The sequence below is a fragment of the Zophobas morio genome, unplaced genomic scaffold (genome assembly GCF_036711695.1).
Source record: "Zophobas morio isolate AGI-343-1 ecotype UQ-CSIRO unplaced genomic scaffold, CSIRO_AGI_Zmor_V1 ptg000012l, whole genome shotgun sequence".
Lineage (NCBI taxonomy): Eukaryota > Metazoa > Arthropoda > Insecta > Coleoptera > Tenebrionidae > Zophobas > Zophobas morio.
The window spans coordinates 4,583,953-4,607,917 of NW_026972117.1; the positions used below are offsets into that span (position 1 = coordinate 4,583,953).

A 23,965-nucleotide genomic window follows, 5' to 3' on the forward strand; every position below is an offset into this window, starting at 1 on the left:
ACTCTGTTTAAACCGTGGGCAATGCAAGCAGAGTGAATTAAATTGGGGTACAATATTTTTAGATTATTCCCTGCTTTCAACATATAACGAGCTGCATCCGAGATCATCAATAAAATTTTATTGGTAAAAAAAGTGACGTAAGACTGTCATTTACAAATCTGGTAATCGTATTGCCATTTGTTTTATCTAACATTTTCAAACTTACTACATACCCTCGACTAGGGAAATTTTCATTTAAGATTCCAACAATTAAACTTGCCACGTATCTTCCACAACTATCGGTTGTTTCATCGACAGCGAACCATAAATAATTATCTCCAATGCGATGTTTAATTTCGTTGTAAACTTGCTGAAACACTGGGCCTATATAATTTTTTCGGAGAGTACTTTCAACCGGAATAAGTCGATTACAGTGTTTTTCAAGGAATTCTTGAAGAGGACCTTTCTCCAATTTTTTTAAAGGTATATTGGACTGGATCATCATTTTACATAAATCGAAAATAAACTGAAACTGCTCATATTTTGTGGAAGTAGATGCAACAGATTGATATATGGTCTGCTGTTTAATTTTAGAAACTTCAAACATTTTCTTCCTTTCTACATGAAGAGTCGTTCTGACATGTTGCGTCACGTTATATTTTTTATCACTTTGAATCTAAAACAACGTACATATACAGGATTAACAAAGGAAAATAGATAAAAAAAAATTAGTGGGCTTACGGTTTTCACACAAGCTCTGCAGAATATTTTGTTGTTTTCTAATTTTAATTCTGGAAAATCCCTTATCCACTCATCCGGCGTCGATTTTACTTTCGGCATTCTTTTAAAATATTAGTAATATTACCAAAAAGAACTCAACATGTAACAAGGGAGAACCACGTATAACACTGTACTACGACAGATGCGATAGACTGATGGTTGTGAAATAAACGGTTCATTTACTTAAAGTTTCCATTACAAAAATTTTAAGGTAGGTAGTTGGGTACAATAATCCTTTTTTTCTAGAAAATCTTCAACGGTCTTGCCGCAAAATGCCGAAAAAGAAGAACATCTGGTTAAAAGCTTTAATTCATTATCAACGGAAGTAAGGATTTAAAGTCATAAAATCTATGGAGTATTTTTCCAATCCTATAATAAAATTTTATTACCCAAACGACCGGAACCTATTCACAGAAAGGGTCTTGAGTAAGTGTACTTCAATGGTCAAGTCCAGGTAAAATGCATACGATACGATACGGCTAACTAACAAGTATTTGTCATCCCGACAAGACCGGCATTTGAACAAAATATGCATTAAAACTCATATTCGTCGAAAAAAGCATTAAATAAGCATATAAGTTTTAATATGCATAAAATTGAAAAAAAGCAAATAAGCATAAAAAAAAATGTGTCAAATGACTCCAAACTGTATCATAGTTACAGATATAAAAAAGTTTTGAAGTGCTTACATTTTTCACAAAAAGCGTTAAACCTAGAAATCCGCTCTCTATTTATTATTATTAAATCCTATTGCTAAATTTGTTGCCTAAAACAGTGGTCTGTATAACTGCAAGGATTTGGCAACTTCAAATGTTCAGCGATCTTTCGTGGTATGTTCCCAATAGTATTCACACCAACGCTTTGTCTGGTATATTTTCACTTCTGTATCCAAGGAAAAATCGTGAACTTAATGTCCTATTGATTTTCGCTTCATAAAAGCTAGTACCTAAGCTTCCAAATCGTTTTGTATCTACATTTTTCTTCACTAATAAGTGATACGATTCTTCTCACCACTGGATGTGGAGTTCTTGTAAACTCTTGATTTTTGTTCGAAGTATGTTATTTAGTAGCAAACATGAATAATTAATGCAGCTGACTCTTCTATATTTAACGATTCACTTATATCGGATTTTTTTAATTTTGTTGCAAGAAAGCGTTAAATATACGCTTCACTCACTCGCAATTTTTTTTTCTCAAAGTATTGTACCTCTCTATCGTGACCGCCAGCTTTACTGACCTGATCCAGCGTTTTTATTTCTCGTCAAATAAAAACACGGCGTGTTTTTGAACTCGACTACGTCTCGAGAAAAGCACTTTTTCCTATTATTACACAAATAGTTATTTCAGGGCAATTAAAAACTCCTCATTTTCTAACAAATTTTTCGCCAGCTGGATTATTTATGTTGATCATTTTCTAGGTTTTTAAGCTTTGGAAATTTTAATCCACAAACTTCTAACCGCTCCTTCTCTTTCATAAAAAAATTAAGCAGAATTTTTATATTTTTAGGGTTAGAGGACCGTACGCATATTGGTTTGTTCTATCTTCCTGTTTTAGAGTATTGTTTAAGTATATAAATTCTTCTTAAATTTTTTCTTTTAGGTTTCTAGCCATATCTTCTCCAACTGAATCCTGATACAGATTTTTTTGTTGCTAGAAAACGTTACGCCTGCGTTTCACACAGTTGCAGTTTTTCCTTTCATAAAATGTTGTACCTCTTGATAATAACAGTCAGCTCTGCTGACCCGATCCAGTGTTTCTATTTCTCGTCAAATAAAAACACGGCGTGTGTTTGATCTCTAATTTATCTCTAGAAAATGACTTTTAAATCACTTTTTCCTATCTTATTGCACAAATAGCTATTTCAGAGCAATTAAAAATTCTTTTTCTGTGCCAATTTTGTCGTCAGTTTTACAATTGCCTTAAGATAGTTTTGTTGGATGTCTTCAAGCTTTGGAAATTTTAATCCAAAAAATTTTGACCCTGAACTTTTTTTGCTTAGTTAGAAAATAACAAGTAAAACTTTGTATTTTTCAGGGGTAGAGGACCATATACATATACAATTTTCTTTTGTTGATTTTGATTATTGTTTACACTCTACGTCTGCAAATTGTTCTTAGTTGGTTACTGTTCTTCGTAACCGTGGTTACGCACTCCATAATAGATTTTGCATTTATCACATTTTTTTGTATGGCTTACTAGCGAAATACCTTTTATGTGAGTTCTTATCAACAAAAATGACGTCATCGTTCAAATTATCGAAAAAAGGACGCTGCGCAAATTATATTTCCATAATTCTATCTGTCAAGTGTTAGTCGTATGGTTATAACGAATTATTTAAACAAAAATTAATCGTGGCGTTCTCCAAGGATAAATAATTGGTCCAGTATTGTTTCTTCGATATACAAATGACCTGCTAGCTTGTTAAACGGAAATTGACACTATCCTGAAACACGGAAACTGTTAGGGCTGTTAGTGTTGTTAATAATAAAAATAAGCTCTCAATTATTAAAACAGCCAATAAATTAAGCCTGAACAAGCATCAATGTATATTTACAACCTTTACTTAAAAAAAATAGAAAGTAAATAGCAATTATTTCAAAAGACACTTGTATCAAGGTCTAATCTAATATAATTTCTCCAAAGTAATTTTATAAATGTATTTTTCGCAATCGTAAATTCTCATCTCGATTAAGAAAGCATTTTATTCAATAAAAGAATTTATTGAGAACGATTTTCAAGATTGAAGTCATTCACTGGTTTGATGACTTTTTACTTTTTGTTTCTATTGTCATGGCAATGTTATTACTTTAATTTCAATCAATATTTTCTTCGTTTTCTTTACCTGAATTGGGCCGCAAATGTATTATCAATTGAAGTCATTTTTATTCGTAAGTGGTGGGACAACAATTAATAATCGCCGTTCGTGTCCTGGCGCGCATAATAGAAACCGCAAACCCGTTTCCTTAAAAGCGAGAAGAATTCAACGGAATGTCCTTCCGGCCAAAAACCAATTTCCAGCCTGATCCCTTTCTTTCATCGCCCGAAATGTATAATTTTCCCTCTTCGCTGGCCACCAGAGCCGAATCCGTATCCATGTGAAATACTTCCGAGGCATTCAAACAGTAAAATAAATTTTTGCTACACTTCCTTTCGTATATTGTTAAAGCTGCAGAAACACATTGACGCGTTAAATCTGTTCGAGTCCATTGTATACCGCGACAATATTGTCGACTTTTTGATCCGATTTGTCAGATTGTCCTGTGGGTGGGTCAGAAAGCACTGATCCTTTTTCTATATCGTCGGCAGCGGCCCAGTTCGTCCTTTGTGCCGTCCCCGCAGTCCGACGTGTAAATAGTCCTCAGGTCCGCTGTGACGTGGCCAATATAATCCGCTTTCAGTCGAAACTTCAGCGAACGTAATGACGAAAATAACACATGTGTCCTGCCTATAAGGGTGTCTTACTGTCAACGCAACAATTGCTCTTCTGTTGCCTGAAAAAGACGAATTTTACCCTCTAATCGCATTAAGGAGGATTACTGCTCTGTTTGCTGCCAACTTGTTAATTATTACAAACTTAGTTTTGCTATGAGAACTGTTTACTTTTAATCATGTTTACCGGGGCCAAGTACCTGAGGAAATCTTGTTGTGCGAACATTTTACAAATTTAATCCCTTATTCGGAGCGGCGACGTTGACAGCACGCTGAAATTTCAGACAAGCGAGGCATTCAGGGCTCTGCCATTCAAGCCGTCAACACTATACGCACTCGCTGCGCTCCCTTTTACTCATTACGTGTACCAAAAATCATCAAAATAATGATGCACCATCTATCTATGTATACTTTCGAAAACTGTAATCGTAAATCCAGCATTACAGACTTGTGTTTATCCAGATGCGACGTATACAGCTACAAAAATATACATTCTCATCGGTAAACCGTTCCGCAGCAACCCTTCTCTGAGCAAGTATATCATCATTTGGTAACATTTCCTCCCATCAGTTCCGATTCCACCCAATCGTCCAAAACCGTCTCAACCCATCACACACCAGCAAATCCGTTCGCTTGATAATTACATTCACGACGTAATCAAATTCATGTGATCCTTTGGATTTCAGCTAATATCATCTTATGAATAGTCGAAATGAATTTCAAATAGGTTCGAGGTAATACCCGAGAGGATTTGCTCCATCCATTGATGTGTGAAGATGGGGAGTTACGAGAGATGATTAATTATAGAACTGCTGACGTTTCTGACGCTGATGACTTATTACCGCGACGCAGGAATGTTAACTTATACAAAGCTCAAGTCGTAACTGTAGCAATCTTCTAAGTAACTATTGTTTCGAAATGTTTTGTGTCGGTCCTTAAAGCAGATCTGATGCTAATGCAATTGGTTTTTATATATTCTACCAAATCCCGATGTCATCATGGAGCCTGCTATGCATTGCCTCGATCCAATTTGCAAAGCTTTCGACGCGCAGGGGCGGACTTGGAAAAGTGGCGGTTTATTAAGGGTGAGGTTGAGGAGTTGGGGTGGAGAGGTGGGAGGGACAGGCGGAAGGTGAACTGTTATCAAACGAGAAAAGCTATTTTCTGACTAATGTTACGGGATCGGCAATAATTTAAATATCGAGGACCGTTTATAAATCTGCAGAGTTGTAGGGATTTTTCGACAGTTTGGGTGGTCTGTCTAAGGTGGTTTTTTATAATTGCTGTCTAATGTGCAAGTACTTTCGAAATTGTCTGAAAAATTTCGCAATAATGGCGATATCGAAAAAAATATTGTAGTTCGCAGTATATAAGTTGCACAGAAATAAAGTTTTATAAAAATCTTTGGCTTGACACTTTCCATGTTATCGCACGTTATCCATATTTTCTTTAAATATCAATCTTTCTTAATGTATTATATATTTTAAAAGACCATAGTTGTGTAATTTTCACAAAGTGTTGCAATCAGTTGGTATAACATGATAACTTTAACACTGACATGTAAAAATTCTAAACCAATAAAAAATATACGATTTTCTTTCTTGTTTCTCATTTATCTGTCTTGAAATGAATAGCTCGAATGTAATTCAATGCAATAATTTCATGACAATTTTTTAACCAAAAAACACAATTACCATAAATTATTTTAGAGTTTGAACAGGAACTGGAACGAATTGTTAAAATACTATTTTGATTGGAATGATTCGTGATTTGTTCGTTTGATGTCAAGTCCAATGAGCTTTGCCGAATTTTGGGTTCATTCTGAAATTATATTTATACCAAATTGAACGTTTTTGTACCAGCCTTAAGAGTGATCGTTTTTCCAGAACAGATTTGGGATTTGGATCTGTTGTTATATTTTTGTTTCTTTTTTCCATGAGTTTATTAAATAATTTGACTGGACAACCAGTTTCATCATGTTTATTTGGCACCAACCAATTACCGTCCGAACATTTCTTCACCCCACATCGTGCTGTTTTAGCAAAAATTGGATTACACTCAATCCGCCCAAACAACTCCCCATTAATTGTCTTCTCTTGACGAGCTCAAAGATACAATATGAAAAAATCGTTTCCGCAAACCTTCTGGCTTGTTCAAGTTCCATCATTTTGCCGTTTTTATAATGTTGTCTTTCCTGAGAGCAGTTGAACTCTGCTGTTTTCTTTTTTCTGGTTGCTGTTGCGATTTTTTTCCTTTGGGCACTTCTTGGATTTTGCGTTTTTGAAAATAATGTTGGATAAAGAATCAAAAACGATACCATATTTAGAAAAATATTTTTCTTGCACCATTTTCGCGGTACATGGTTTTGATGACATCCTCTTTATAGTCTTCCTCGTTAGGATTTTTCATATTGAACACACAGTCTCTCAGAATGATTCCCAACAGAGTGACAGACTGTTCATATTTTTTTTCCTTGCAGTACGCTTCAAATTGCCTCCAGATACCGCTTTTCGTAGATCTAATTATGTTTCTTGGCATGGTACTAATTACTTTTTTTATAATATTTTCATGGAAAACATGACCAAAATGACTCATTTTAACTTTAATGACATTGAAACTGTAGTTGAAAAATTACCATGGAAATTTGTTTCAAAAATCATTACATTTGTGAATAAAAAGTTATCTCCCTTTTTGTCCTGCAAACTGATAAATTTGATATTTCTCATACGTGTATCTACATTGGAGTGAAATTATCGTTAATTTTGCTATGTGAGAAAATTCTGGCTAATAAATGTATCAAAATTCAAAACTTTCTTTAAGTGTTTTGACAAGTCTTAAATCGTGTAATACGTTTTCTTTTCCGTCTTGGTCTTTATCTTTATTACATATAGACAGTTCTCCTACCATACTTCCTCTCTTCTTTTTTCCACCTGTAACCAATTATACCAATTGAACGATGTTAACCAAAAACGTACTAAGCGCCAAATCCCAAAAAATGAGTTAAACATCCTAACAGTCAGAATTTAATGTCAAAAACTAATTTGTAAAAATCCTTTTTTTGTCTTAATTATTTTTATACCAAAATTAGAGGTAGAACTATGCGCCTTTAATTAATCTGGGATTATGTTTTAATCAAAAAGGTACCAAGCGACACAGCACTTTTTTTAATTGGTTGTGCAGTGCTTTGTTTCCTTGTAACTATCCTACAAACTTAATGTTTTATAAGCGTCAATTTTGGCGCTTTATAACGAGGGTATTTACTCCGGTAAAACAAGGAAAGGACACTATTTTATTTGGAAAAAAAGAAAATAGGTCGTGGCGCATGAAAGTGGGATCTTGTGTTAAGAATACCTACTGAAAATTTTACCAAAAAGGATATAACAGAACTGCCTCTGTGGTCTGACTCTTGTGGGCGTCAAAATAGTAATATAAAAACTGTATTCATGCTAAAATCAATTTTATAGCAACATTCTACTTACCAAACGATTTATTTGAAATTTTTTGTTTCGGAACATAGTTTTTTACCAAATGACAAAGATTTTGGAGTCATTAAGTTTAGTATATTACGCCAATATTATTTTAAATGGTAAAAAGAAAAATCTACTTATTGTTTAGTATATGCAGAAAGAACATTTTTGTAGTGAAGCTGATTTAGAGTCTAGTGTCACAAATAGAAGACATACATGAACAAAAAATTAGATGCTTGAAAACAAGAGTGATTAAACTTACTAAAGATAACCCGCTTTTTATTTTTATGAAAAGTAATCAGGAAAATGAGATCTACAATGAAGCTTTGATGCATAAAGGGAAAAGACTTCTAAAAATTTTGGAAAATTGTCTAGATTATGGCCCAACGGAAAAGCAATACCGTATAAAAAGTTGGCAGATTATTCCCGAGGATGCAAAACTCTTTTACAAAAACTTACGGGGAATAAACTGTGAATTTATGTGGAGGGTTTTTCCAATGATATCGATTTCGAATTAGGGGAAACAAATTTAACTTAATCATTTTTGTTTTTGTTTCATGGCATATGTTCCTTTTTATGGCAGGTCGTTAAATTAATATAAATATATAATATTTTTCAAAAAATTACTTAGTGCCTTTTTACGGAATAATAAATTTAATATCATGGTTTTCTCAAAAAAGAACCAAGCGCCAAAATGCTTCTTTAAAACTGTAAAGGACTGGGTGTTTTTGATGCCATTAACAAAATAGACTACATTCATAAAGTCATGTATTCTTAAGGCAAAAATTTTATTCAGACATTAATACAAATTTTTAGTTTTTAATGAAAGTTTACTCTAGTATTACTCAGATTGCAATTTTGTCGCTTAGTACGTTTTTGGTTAACATGGTCCAATTCTGCTCAAAAAATTTCTGTTTGCGTATTCACATTCTCTTTCCTTTATCTTTTTTTATCGTTCCACCATTCGCTTAGTAAGCTTTTCCTCAAGTTCTCTAACTTTTCTCTTTTAACTCAACCATGGATGGTCCTAAATCCGGTTGAGAAAAGAGGACTGTGAATGCTTTATGTTGCATCAGGACAAAAGAACAAAAAGAAGAGCTTTTCTTTTTTTACATTTTTAAATATATACCTACTCCGCATAATTAAATTCTTTGGTGTTTTGATCATATTTTACAATTATCATATAGAATGTAAAACGTTAATCAAAACGTGGTTATTTATCGTCACCAAAATTTGATCATCTCAAAATTTTACCAAATAAATTATATGTATAACAGAACTTCACTTTGAAATTTCGTACTCACTTTAAGGTTATCACGAGCACGGCAACCTGATAAACAGAATTTATCTGTGCATTCCCTCCAAATTTGATCTCAAACATGAATTTTTAAAGTTGTATTTGTGAATTTTCAAATAAAAAATAGACAAAATTTTACGAAATACCTTAGAAGCAATATAGTAACTTTCTGTGGATCTTTGTAGACTTTCTAATATTTTTTATCATTTCAAAAACAATCAGCTTAATTTCTCTAAAATTCGTAGATGTTGTCATTACATATTTACATTAAAATTCAAATATTATTAGGGAATTGAAGAATCCGCTCTAATATATAGTTTAAGAAATATCGTTGTACCCTATAAAATTTTATTGACAATAAGGAGACGGACAGTAGTACAATACCAAAAGATATTTACAACTTAAAGTTGTCGCGTGGCGGTAATCCGCAGATCTTAAATTTCTAAAACAGCGGAAGTCCGACCCTGTGCATACAATTAATACCTGGTAAATGTTCTCCGAGAAATTCGGGTGGACTGGTGTGAGCCATAAATATTTCTTTCCATTGTACTACTGTCCGCCTCGTTATTATCAATAAAATTTTATAGGGTACAACGATATTTCCTAAACTATACATGCAGGACGATTTGATTTGATTGTGCTTGTGTAATTTTAATATTAGAACCGATTTGTTATTTCAGTTTTTAGAAAAAAATACTGCCAAAAAAATTAAAAATAAACCTGTCTGCCACCATAAAAAAATGTGCTTATTGAAATTCTGACATAAGCTCATAAGTAGACCACATGCAAAACAGCCACTTTAAATTTATTTAAGTCAGGATCACGTGCGACATTAAGACAAAAAAAATTAGTGTCTTAAAAAAAACGACGCCGATGATGGAATTCAAACTCACGCCGCAGAGTTCAAATTGGTCAAATTCAACTCCTCAAATCACCACCTTAGTATTACATAAACAATTTTGTGAAATATGTAATTCTAATTAAAAATTAAGGCGTATTCATAATTTGAATAGTATTAATTACTAAGCAAAATATTGACGTGACGTCATCAAATTGTTGATCGGAATGATTAGAAAAATTTTGGTTAACGTTTTACCGTTTACACAATATTCCCAAAATACATTTAATATTTAACAACAGTTGGCCCGGTTGTCACACTAGGTCCTTACACTACTTTGTGTCCAATGAGCAGCAGTACGGACCTGATTGATTATGCTGTTTTATATTATAAAGAAGTGACACATACAAGACATTTTCCAGGTAACACAATAATTTGTTCTTTTAGAAAAAAAAAATGAACAAAAAAAATGTAAGCTAGACTCTATTTCTCCATAAATATAATACATATAACGAACGAAACGCTACTGGAATTTTTATCTGTCACATCTCTCGTTTGGATTTTCGTGTTTCGTTCAGTTGTTTGTGTTTCAAGTTTGCGTCACGCCATTTGGTATTTTGGTTATAACCTCACTTTTTTTGACATATTGTGTCGATGTAAATGCAAATATAACGGGTGTTCATTTAAAAAATTCTTCAAGTTGCCATTAATTTTTCTTTTCCTTTTTGAAGTATGTCTCCGCTGAAATTCAAATTTACGATCGATGATTGGCCTAAATGTAACGGAAAATAAAATTTATTTCTTTTTAATTTGGTTTTTACAAAAATACGATTTCGTCTTCGACTGACCGTTTATTGACACATGTGATCTCGAGATTGTGCAAAATGCAAAATTAGCCACTTGCGGGCGTTCCAGTAATTTATGACTTGCAGCCAGGCAGTACCTGCACAAAGAACTGCCTCCTAAGTTTTGTTTGCAGTATCATTTCTCATTCTTATTTTGCTTTTTTTATCGTTCAATAAGTATACCGCACACTTTTGAAGTTATTGCATTTGCGTTCAGATTTTTCGATTTGCTTATATAAATTTAATGACTGAATTTATTTTATTGATTAAATCAAGAACTGCAAAACCGAATGCCTTGAAATCTTACAGACGTTTTGAAGTTATTGCAGCCATAGTAAATTTTTAATCAAAATATATCTCTTTATTATTTTTATTTCATGTAAGAGACTCCTTGGCATACGATGCATCGTTGTACCGATCTGCAATAATAGTTCAGAAGACGTTCCCTGTTTTTGGGTGTCACTTTTTTGAGGACTTCTCCCTCTCAAAATTTCTGAAAACATTTTTTTTCTAACATAATGGGATTGTTATTAATCTACAGGCATTTTTGTTCAATTCTTTGCAAGTCCTCCAGATTAGAACCGGCGTTTGAAAAATTGTGTTTTTAAGATGAGACCACAAGAAAAAATCACAAGTTGTCAAACCATAGGAAATTTCTGTATTTTGACTAATTATGGGGTCATCAAAGAAGTTTCTTAAGAAATTTAAGTTGTCCGTTGTACAGTGAATCGGAGGTCCATCTTTTTGAAAGAATCCGTTCTGCAATTCATCATCGTGTAACTGGTTGACAAAGAGCTTTAGAACTTCATTTCGATATCTAGCAGCATTTAGCGTATCAAATAAAAAATGAGAGTAAAAACCGTTATAGATAATTTTTTTATAGTTTACCTCGAAAGAATATTGGTCCAATGATTCGTCTTTGAGTAACTGCTGCCGACATACCATGTTTTTGAGGCTGCAATGGTTCTTCAATAAATTCATGTGGGTTTTCATGACTCCAAATTCTCATATTTTGTGAGTTTGTGTATCCATTGAGATGAAACCATGTTTCATCACTAAAAAATATTTTTTGCGCCAATTGTCTGTTGTTGTTCATATTCACAAACCAATTGCAAAATTCTAATCTTCTTGAAGAGTCCAATGGTAAGTGTTACTTGCACTGCTGTGATGCGGTAAAGACAGACTTCCAAATCTTTGCGTAAAAGTTTGTGGGTAGTTCCAGCAGAAACATTAATCTGCTCATGTAATTGACGCATTGAGGTTTTTAGTGTTTCTTCCATTATTTTTTTAGCATGAGCAATAACTTCAGAAGTTCGTTTTTCCAAAAAGGCTACCAGTTTCTGCGAGTTTTATAGTTCGATCCAAGTTTTTTTTAAATTGCATGTAGTCGATAGCAATATTTGGGAATTCAATGCGAAATTCCTCCATGCAGTCCTGCAAAGAATAAGTCCATTTACCATCAACTTTAACCCCATTCCGATAATAACTCTGAACCAGAAAGACTTTGTGTTGTAACTGTAAACCATGGCACCAAGAATAGAAAGTTTGCTCGTTGGTTAGTTGTGAAAAAGAGAGACAAACGGAAAATCAATAAAGGGTATTAGCGTAAACTCTGCTTGTCAAAATTGTCAAACTACTGGAGGTTTTTTATCACTCGTTATCACAAGTGCTTTAAAACAACAATCAATTACTACTACGGTTAAGTTTCAATTCCAAAGTTCACGTTTTCTACATAAAACCATCACCAAGTTGAGTTAGGTTCATTTATACAAAGAATGTCCAAGTGACAAATGATCAAAATATGGATCAATACAGTTGTAATGTCTGTAAGTTTTCTACTTGGTCAATTTTCAGGGGTATGCAAATAAGCCATAGTTGTATGATGAAAAATCGTATATGAATAAATTAAAATTCCCCGTGGTGGTAACAAGACGACGTAATTCCGTTCCATCACACGAGTGGTATATAGGTGTGAATCGATGCGGCCTCCGCGGGGGTCCGACCCTGCACCAGCTCATCACCGCAGGAGCCGCCAACTTATTTGGGATTTTTAATATAGTTGAGAGTGTTAGGTTGCTGATGAATATTTCATGATACGCGCACCAGTATCAAGTACGGCTTCATGCAGTCAAATGAGATGTCGGAGGAAGCAGGAACGCGACCCACTGGATTTGCAATAGAACTTTTTTATTTTCGTTTTACTCAGTCGTTTATTTCCTTCATTCCGAGTGCTTACGCATAAACGCCTATAAAATTTAACGTATATTTTTGTAAGAGGCCGAAAGCGGTGTGTAATGCGATATTGGTTCGAGGAGCCGCGACCTCAAATCCCGCGAGATGAGGAACCCAATTGGTCCGGGAGATTCCGGGATCGCGGACCAAATCACTTCGAGCTTTCCCTCGATCTAATATTACATTCACCTCGAGTATTTTTCAATGTTTACATTGCGGGGTTTGTTGAAATGTAGATTGCAGATGATGAAATCCATTTGCGATATATAGTCGACGCTCATTTCCGGGACTTTGAATATTTCACACTCGGAGATATTGATTTCTGATCCCTCAAAGGAGAGATCGCGGATCCGAACGAGAGGCGAGAAATAAAAATAACGACGCAGGGACGTGTTTTGACAGATGACATAACGACGTTTGCGAAATTACGACACTTTCGCGCAAATAAGTGTTTATTGACTTTTTTTTTTCTTTAGCACACGAGAAAATTCACTGCCGAACCTCTGTTTATCTGATCAGAAGCAAGAGGCTAAATTTAACTGGTTATTCGTACTCAGACTTACTTTAAGCACATTGGAATGCTTTACGCCGCTTTTTACATCTCGAACGTAGGGTAGGGAAGTATTGTAATCGAGTGCATGGAGCGACTTGCTACTTTCATATTTTCTTGACGTTTCAGAACCCCTAGAGTACCTACGAAGAAATAGGTTTCCCGTTTCCTTCTGTCTATATGTCTGTCTGTCCACCGCCTCTGTCAGTTTTTATTAGACAGATAATATCCGAAATTGCCGGACCGATTGTTGTCAAATTTTATATGTATGTTAGGAATAGATCGTAAAATTCTTACCAAAGTTTGTCTGATCATCAAGTTTGTCTGATCATCCTCCACCAACAATGGAATGACGTCATCGTTATCGGAGGCATACGCGAACTAAATGACCGTTGGGGGCGCCACTGTTAACTGCAACATGGCCGCTCTAAGGCATATTTGACGTATCCTTTATGGCAAGTCTTAAGTGTCCATCGTGTGAAAAAAGTGTGTTGTGTTAATAAATCGAGCGTTTTTGTAGTGGATTTGTTCAGTTTACAGCCTGTTTCGTTGTTTGTGTCAGTTTTTTTTGTAGTTCTCATTTTATTAACCCTTTGTTTAACTTTTTAAGTGAACACATGCTAAATCATGTGGTGTTAAAACTTCTGTGAAAACTTTATTAATTATAGCGATTATTGTTTTTTAAATTAAGTGTTCATTTCATACTATGTATGAGTGGAATAATGCATAATAATAAAATAATAAAGCATGAATAATATTACAGGTTATTGCTGTCACCGTTTTAAACAAAACTGCTAAAACAGCATAAGAAAATGTATTTTTCAGTTTCATAAAAGTTAACAGAACACGTTCTTTCAAGTTTAATTTATGTTTATTACAGAATTTTCCAAACATCTCACAATTTGCAACAATAGCATTAAATAACAGAAAGGATGGTATTCCAGCCATTGTATTTAAATCATTATCAGATTTAAGTGTACTTATAAAAGGTGCCACTAAATCTCCACTTGTCACTTGAATATTTTTATCCTTTTTTTGTGAATTTTGTAAATGTAACAAAGCCTGCACGGTTTCCATTTCTAATGCTAGAAAATAATCTGTGTTTTTTAAATATCATCAAATGTATACATACTTGAAACAGTTTTTTGATGTAACTGACTGCTGTCGAAGCAATTTACATCAGTACTATCTGTACTTGAAATTATGTAACCTTCAGATTTTCTCATTGTTGTACTTCTGACTGCTTTAAAGTCTCGATTTTTGGGCCTTCTAGGTAGTAATTCTTTAGTAATGATACTTACATCTACAATATTTCATTTATTGTCTATTATACATTAACAACATTTACACAAATCTGTACTTACCAGGTAATATTTTTATTTTTATTTATTTTATCCTATGATGTCTCTAACAAGCTGGAGGCCCAATTACAGGAAACATGACATACACAACAGCCAAAAGGCAAGGCGGGAATCGAACCCACGACCCAAGGTGTAGTGGGCAAGCACGAAGCTAACTAACCCACCTGGGTCCTCAAATCAAATCCTCAATATGAAATCATCCTGATTGCAATGTAGTGAACACACTTTCATGTGCTTTGTTGCTGGTTTTCCCATATTTACCATCCAAGTCTTATATCTGTCCATTTTTTTCCCTGATTCCTAACCTAAAAATATAATATATATATACATATTATACTGATAATCAAAAACAATTTAGTTAAATACTGATTAAACTAAATTTACTGTTGATATGAATACTTACCTGTTCATAACATTTAAACAAATGACTTGTTTTTTATGGGGAATTTATGAAAAGAGAGCCCACTGTTTCTATTGTTTTTGCTATGGCAGCGAAAAACACAACAATTTGTATTGTTAACAGTCATTTTTTCAGGAATACTGGGACCAACTTATTTAATTTTGTTGGTTTAACATAAAACAACGAAATTTCACTGTACAACCAACAGTATTTACATCTTTCACTATGCTCCTGAGTAGTGCACATTTTTGACACCAGGTGTCGTATCAGATCATTTAGATCGCGTATGGTAAACCGTTAATCAAAATTTACCTGCTCATGATTGTCGAATAAATGTTACTTAAATATTAAAAATTAACATAGTTCCAAACTTGTAGTTTATGATTCCGTTTTGAATTTTTATACTAAACCTCAAAACATCGAAATTTTTGGAAAACATCAAAATTATGTAACAATTCAATTTTTCGATTTTTTAATGTTCCGATGTTTCAGTTTAGGGAATTTTCAAGATTTCGATTCTTCGATTTTCCGATATTTCGATTTTTTAGTTTTCGAATTTTCGATTTCTCGATTTTCCGATTTTTCAACTTTCGATTTCTCAGTTTCCCTATGTTTCAGTTCTGTGATTTTTCAGTTTTCTGATTCTTCAATTTCTCAATTTTTCAGTCTTTCAATTTCTCGATTTTCAAGTTTTCGATATTTCAGTATTGGGATTTTTCAAATTTTCGATTCTTCAATTTCATAAATTTTTAAATGTTTTTATTTTTCAGTTTCTCAATTTTTCAATGCATGTTTTAGTCTTATGAATCTTATGATTCTCCAATTTTTCGATTTTTTAATTTTTGGCGTTTCTAAATGTTCGAGTTTTCGATTTCTCGATTTTTTGACTTTTAGATTTTTTGATTTTCCGATTGAGTTTTTGATGTTTCGACTTCTTGATTTATAAATTTTTTAGTTTTTCAATTCTTAATTTTTTCGATTTTTTAGGTTTTTAATTTTTCCATTTTTCGATTTTTCAATGTCTCGATTTTTTTATGCTTCGATGTCTCGTTTTTTCACCTTTTCTGTTATTCAATTGTGCGATATTTTTTGTCGAATTTAAGATTTTTCGATTTTCCAGTACGTGGATTTTGCTATTTTTCTAGTTTTCGAATTTTCAAATTTTAGATTTTTATATTTTTCACATTTTCGAATTTTTAATTTAGATTTTGCAATTTTTTGGTAGTTCGATTTTTCGAGATTTCGATGTTTCGGTTTTTCGATTGTTCATTTTTCTCAATTTTTTTAATTTTGCAATTTTTCAGTTTTTCGTTTTTTGGCGAATTCGATTTCTCGGTTTTTCGTTGTTTCGACTTTGCGGTTTTTCAATTTCTACATTTTTTAATATTTAGATCCTTCGATTTTATAAATTTTCCATTTTTACTGTTCCGATGTTTCAGTTTAGGAATTTAATTTTCTGATTCTTCAATTTCTCAGTTTTTCAATTTTTCAAGTTCTCGATTTTCAATTTATCGATATTTCAGTATTGGGATTTTTCAAATTTTCGATTCTTCAATTTCATGAATTTTCAAATGTTTTTATTTTTCAGTTTCTCAATTTTCCGATACCTACATATTTCTTATGATTCTCCAGTTCTTCAATTTTTACATTTTTGGATTTTTTAATATTCCGATGTTTCAGTTTAGGGATTTTTCCAGATTTCGATTCTTTGATTTTTCGAATTTTCAATTTTTGAATCTCGATTTTTCAACTTTCAATTTCTCAACTTTTCGATGTTTGAATTCTGGGATTTTTCAAATTTTCGATTCTTTAGTTTCAGGAATTTTCAATTTTTATATTCATGTTTCAGTTTTACGATTCTTCAATTTTTCGAGTATTCGATTTTTCGATTCTCCAATTTTTAAATTTTTAAATTTTTTGATTTTTCGATTTTTCGCATTTCTAAATTTCCGATTTTTCGATTTCTCGATTTTAGAATTTTTATGTTCCCAACGATTTTTCGATGTTTCGTGTCCTTGATTTATCGATTTCTCAGTTTTTCAAATCTTCATTTTTTTTAGTTTTCAGGTTTTTCGATTTTTTAAATTTTCAATTTTTCAATTTCTCGATCATGTTTCGATGTCTCGATTTTTGGATTTTTCTATTATGCAATTATTCACGTTTTTCATTGAAATTTTTCGGTTTTTCGATTTTGGGTTATTTCGATTTCTCAATTTTTTGATTTCTCGATTTTTCGTTGTTTCTACATTTAACAATATTTCGATTCTTCAATTTTTCGTTTTAATGTCTTGATTTTTTCATTTTCAGTTTTTTTAATTTTCGATTTTTTAAATTTTCTGTTTTTACGTTTTCGAATATTTAATTTTCGATATCCCGATTTATGGAGATTTCGATTTTTAGATTCTACCGTTTCCTGGTTTTTTCGATTTTTTAATTTTTTCAATTTTTTAGTTTTTCGGTTTTTCGATTTTGGTCTATTTCGAATTCTCAACTTTTCAATTTCTGGGTTTATCGACTTTTTGGTTTTTCTTTTTTCCAGTTTTTCGACGTTTGGATGTTACGATTTTTCGATTTTTCAGTTTCTACAGTTTTTATTTATTTTTTTCTTTATTTTAGATTTTTTGATTCTTCGATTTCTTGTTTTTTGAAATTTAGATTTTTCAGTTTTTCGGTCTTCATTTATCTGCTTTAAATACATTTCATATTGTCCACACTTGTACGGATCGCGTTCTCTTGGAAGTTGCGCCCCTACGACACAAGTGTTATTTACGCCACTGGTTTTAACTTATAGAGCTTATCCCATCTTATTACTCAAAAGGGTATACTTTAGGGACGCCGAAAGTTCTGTTTAAATGATTTTTGAACAATTTTTTATTAAAAAAAACTTAAACCTACCTACTTCGAACCTCTCCTGCGTTTGAAACACATACAGAATACTTTCGACGCAGATGTATGACATCATTCATTTCGTAAAGAATACTAAAATATTTTATAATATAACATTAATCGTATAATAAATTATTTAAACAATCAAACGGCAAACTTTTTCATTTTCACAAATAACAGAAATTTTTCATGGTGTACCCCAAGGGTCGATAATTGCTCCAGTATTTTTTCTGCTACATATGTACAAATTACTTGCGCACTGATTCAAGGAAAGTGATACTATCCTTTATGATTCTGAAACAGTATTGAGCAATTAAGGAAACACCGTTAGTAGTGCCAATAAAAAAATAATTAGATTGGTCCACAGCGAACATATTAAACATCCACAAGGACAAATAATTATTTATGACTTCTAGTTTATAAAAAATGAAGGTCTTGTTTTTCCCGACATACTCATACTCCATATTTGGTGATTCCAGATCTTCTTTGGTCTCCCTTTTTCCTCTTTGTGGTTCTTTTTGCTTCATGTATTCTTAGTGTACCCTTTTGCTTATATTCTTCTTGCTGTTCTCTCCAATGAATTTCACCATTTCTGGCTCTATGTCGGCGTTTTCACCTGTCCTTCCCGTTTTGATTAAATGGATGGATAAACAACAACATTCATTCTATATTTTTTTTTAATGACATCATCAATTTTCTAGAAGGGATGGATAAACAATGATGTAACGATGATGTAAAATTTCTAAGATCATCATGTCATCTCTTGGATAAATCGCACAATTTGGAATTCGTTAGGACAACTCGTACACACAAAATTATATACAGCGTGGACTATTTAAACACTGGGGCACGTTTGCGGACAAAGTAGGGCGTTTTTATCAAACATAATTGTAATAACTTCCTTCGGCTATCGCTCGGGAAGCGAAAATAATAAATTAGCACAATTTTGCGTTTTAGAAATCAGGAAGGTCAGCGCTTTATAGTTGTTATGTTGTTAACAAATCCTTCTTTTTATGTGACAGTCCTGACGTGGTATGGTTGTTGTTCGGCATAAAACTGTCGCGGACGTGATTATCTAAATTTCTCGTACTTTTGAATACAAAACAGTCTAATAAAGGAGCTGCATATTTTAAAAATTATCATGCGAAACAATAAAAACGTTGTGTTCGAAGGTACAGGAGAAGGAGCTGTTTATAATGTATTTATGTAGAGCCAGTTGTTAGATCTTAGATTCGGGCGTTGTGCTAATTCGCGTGCATTTTCCTGTGAAGACCTACATTGTCGAGGCGACGTGGAAAACGTTTCTCTTTTGTTTTCCCATTATCTAAAAATTTTCTAATGTATGCTTGTCTTTTCCGCGGCCGAAAAGCAGATCTGTCGCGATTAATATTATTTTGGTTTGGCGAAACTTCCGTACAACTTGCTTAAAATGTATCAGCCAGAAGTAATCTTCACACTTTCGACAAATCCGACAACGTTTTAATAAAAAAATATATAATAGAAAGGAAGATCGCGAATCAGTTTTTATGTTTCGAGCCGTTTAGATATAACAGTAACAATCCTGTTACACCTTTATCACTTCTATACCAGTTGCGTTATTCGAAAACATCCCAGCTATTGTGGCGCTGATTATCACGATATAATGTTTTTCCGTTCTCATGTGTGATTTCTTGTAAAACATCTAGAGTAAGTGATGCATAAACCATAAAAAATATAGGAAATAGCCGAGAGAAAAGGATCTTATACAAGACTGGTAGCACCACGTGGTAATCCGTTAACAATAGCCCCACATCTACACGGATTCCCATATATTGTCATGAATGGGTCCCAGACGGACGCACGATTTAGTATAATTTTATGGTCGACTACCTGGTGGTCCGGTGACGGATGGGACCAGTAGCGCTCGTTACGTCTCGCCCATTCAAGGATTATCATTCTTGTGATATCGCATCAGCGGCTGAAAACAACCGCCTCCACCAGCCCGGAGATGTATATTTGCTGGGCGCGACCTGGGACATGGGTCCGGCGACATCATCCTCGCCGATAACATCTACGATAATGGTGTTGCGAACGTTTGACTCTACCTGTCGATGCCAACCACTGCTGGGACGTGTAAACTGTCATAAAGACCTGCAATGGGTCATACACGAAACGGCTTTTAGGTCTTATTCACCCAGGAAGCCCTGTCACAAATGTAATGAATATACATTTGATAGTTGTTATTGATGACGCGATAAAATTATTTGAATGACAGAAATTGATGAAATTATATCATTTTCATTAGGGCAAGTTATTTGAATTTATTAAATGTTGCACTTTTTACATAAAACAATTCGTAAAATCATCACCTCAGTGAAATATGGGTCATTTACTTTACGCAAAACTAATACAAATTACAGAAATTTATGATCAAAAAATTGTGGTGTCGAATGAAAGGTACTTTCCAAGGACTAGTTTTTTATTCCGTACTTGAAAATTAAAGAAGACAAAATTTGAGTGTTTTTTGGAAGTATGTATCTTAAATAACTTGACGTAAGTCTGGGGTTTCTTTAATCTATGAAGAGGGGTATAGCATACCGATTTCTTGTTGATCATGTTGGTCACTGTTTTTTCTATAGAGTTTCTATTTTCAATGAAAATGTTGTGCAACTATATTGAGGTTTCAGAGTATTCTCATAGCTTTTTTTGCATCATTAATTAGCTTCTGGTGATGCTCTCCATAGCATAATAGCACTGTGGAAATTTGCAAAATATGTTATCTTTGGGGTTTCATTTTCTCACTCTCGTTGGGCAGTGACTAACGTCTAACAATAATTAGAGTAATTCTCTATAAAGGAGAGCAATGCCAAAAGTGACAGAACGAGTTTGCCACTGACAGATGTGCAGTGGACGATGTTAGCTACGCTATACGTTCAAAAAACTTTCGCGCATCTAGTCGTAACTAGATGTGTTTTATTTTTGATCACACGTTACAATTCGAAACCAATTCGGCTTATTGTCTTTGCCTTTTCCGCGTTTATCTTCATTTTGTTAGTGTTAATCCAAATCTTGACATTTTCATAGCTATCTTCCAGTTTGGAGCTACCTTCTAACTCTTCTTTTCCTTTTTTTTATAGAAAAGAAGTGGCATCAACAAATAGACAACACATCGAGAATGTTGCGTTCTTAGGTAGATCGTTGACATATATCAGGAGCAGTATCGGGCTAGGACTGCTCCTTGGGGCACGCCATCATTTAGTTGATGAGCTCTTTAAACCACTTTATTTATTTCTACGATCTGATAAAATCATTTCTAGTGTTTTTTTATTGTCGTGGTTTTTCAGTTTTTTCATAAATAAAGTAAATTGTATAAAACAACGTAATCCTACACGTATATTTTAGAAATTTGTGTTGAGTTTTTATTAGAAATATCCAGATTTTTGGAAAAAAAAGTCAAAATTATACAGGCAGTTATTGAAAGGTACGTACAAAAAAATTGACAGTATTTTGCCAAGTCTAACAAGTCTGAAAAACTTATTTTGTGTTATCAAAATTGTAAGGGAAAAATTAACCCTTATCCAACCTTTTTAGACGCTACTGAAGGATAAATAGGTAAAATTAATTTATTTTAGTAAATCATAGCAACTGTAACAATAAAACTTATGTCAACACTAAATGGTGCTATAGAAACGAGAGATGATCTCTTTATCAGAGGCGTACATACATACAACGAATTTGAACAGAAATTTTAATAATTTTTATCTCTAAAAGGAGACCACTTTTACCTGAACTTTTTTCAACTTTTTTACCTCCAATCAACCACAATTTTTTGAAGAATTCAAAATTTTTGGCGCATTTTTCTTCTTTTCTAAGAACCCCCTCAACTAGAGCCCAATATCTTTCAATAGGTCGGAGTTCAGGTGAGTTTGGGGGATTATTTTCTTTGTCTGGATATTCGACTCTGTTCTCCGCAAACCAATTCTTCGCTATTTGTGAGTAATGCGGAGTAGCTAGGTCTGGCCAAAAGATAGTAGAACCTGGGTGAGCTCTTAAAGAAGGTAGTAATCGAGCTTGAACATAAACATCAGTGTCGATGGTGCCTTCAGCAAAGAAAGCCCTGCTTCTCTTGCTAGATTGGCAGATTGCTTGCCAAATAAGAACTTTGCGGCAAAATTTTTCCCAAAAAATATATTTTTCTTTGTCGCTGACATCAGTTTTATCCACTGCGCTAGAAAACTGTGGACCGGCAAGCGTGGTAAAGTCATATTTAAAATAGGATTCGTCGTCCATTACAATAAGCACAACAATCTTCTTTTCCACAAGCAACTTGTACAAATTTCTGTTCTTTTGATATTTTTTGTTTTTTATAGGATCTAATACTATTTCTTTTCTTAATTCTTTCAACCGTTGTCTTACTTGTTTTGAATTTTTTTGATAAATCTTTTAGTGAAACTGATGGGTGCTTCTTGATGTATGTTAGCACTTTATTTTCCAAATTTTTGTTGGTTGTTCCTGGTGGTCGGCCACTTCTTGGTTTTTTACTGTCCACTGCGTCGTATTAGTCACTTTCGCTATTAAATTTAAAGATTTTTGAGGATGTGCCAACCATATTTGGAAAATTCCTTGTCTTACGTCAACTATTTTTGACCGCATTTTGAGAACTGACTGATTAAAACAAAAAGACTAATGACAGATGTGTAGATCATGACCTACTGTAGCATATATATTTTATTTAATTGAAATGTCGGTTAAACAATTTTAACAGCAGAATTTAAATATGGTGCAAAAATTTCTGGGACAAGTCTTATAAAGAACAGAACAGAAGCATGAAAGCTGGCAGAAGCTGATAAAATGAAAATATGAGCAGTCGAGATAAATGTCCTTAGGAGATGTGGAATCTCGAATAGACAAAGAGTAGCAAATGAATGAACATTAAAAATAGCTAACGTTAAAGAAACAATCACAGAGGACAATAAGAAGAAAAAAAGAAGGAACCAAGACCGATTAAAACGTGGGGCGAAGGAGCAAGAAAAGCACTGAGCGTGAGGAAGCTCATAAGTAACGAGTGCTAAAACTGAATTATGGAGGAAAAATCTACATTTAGATGTTGTTGACACTCCGTTAGAACTACTATATTAAAAATTTAAACAGAAATAATAGATGCGAACTGTTTGGCTTATGTGCGTTTAAAGATGTAGCTCTAAATTAATGAAAATCACTTTCTGAAAAGACACCAGAATATTTGGAATTTCATGCTTAAATAACATATCGAAATGGTGATCCTTCACACTTCACTTCGAATAACCAAGTACTTGTTAATTTTTGTCTATAAAAAGTTACACTATCAGTTTAAACCTACCAACGGAATTAAATTTTAGTCCCACTTACCCGAAATTGTGCTAGTTGATGAAAAACATGTAATAATCAAAAGAACGATATTGCATGTATTTGTTTTATATATTTCAATATCTAAAACGTGATTTATTGCATTTATTTGTATATATTTGATAAAATATGCAATTCCCTGCGGCGACAAAACAACGTGCACTGACAATATTGACATTATTAAAATTAAAATATATCTGCGGCCTGTCACCGCAATGCAACTAGGCTGCATGAAATAAAGAATGCATTGGTACGATTTTTCGCTTTATCCAACTACACTCAACACGACGAACCCAATCCCAACGTTTCCTTACGTTACCATACGTAACCCACCAGGAACCTTTAACAAAATACTTAATAATGATTTATCCCCTGATTTCCATCCCATAAATATGAATAAGCCCCGTAAGATCTTAATATATTATTACGTCATTATTCCGGGCATGTGTCCACTGGCGACCATAAAAACCATCTCTACCGACTAGAGATTGTGAGATTCTTTGTAAAACATCACGTATAACCAGTAGCATAGTAAT

General features: G+C 33.4%; 1 long non-coding RNA gene across 1 annotated transcript; it reads right to left on the reverse strand.

Moving 5' to 3' along the window:
- Window positions 1-14,213: 14,213 nt before the first annotated feature.
- On the reverse strand, window positions 14,214-15,459 carry LOC135128289 (uncharacterized). The gene is made up of 4 exons (XR_010280362.1): window positions 15,183-15,459; window positions 14,783-15,084; window positions 14,551-14,721; window positions 14,214-14,503 (listed from the first exon to the last, which is right to left on the reverse strand). It is a non-coding gene; the product is annotated as an uncharacterized LOC135128289 (long non-coding RNA).
- Window positions 15,460-23,965: the final 8,506 nt, after the last annotated feature.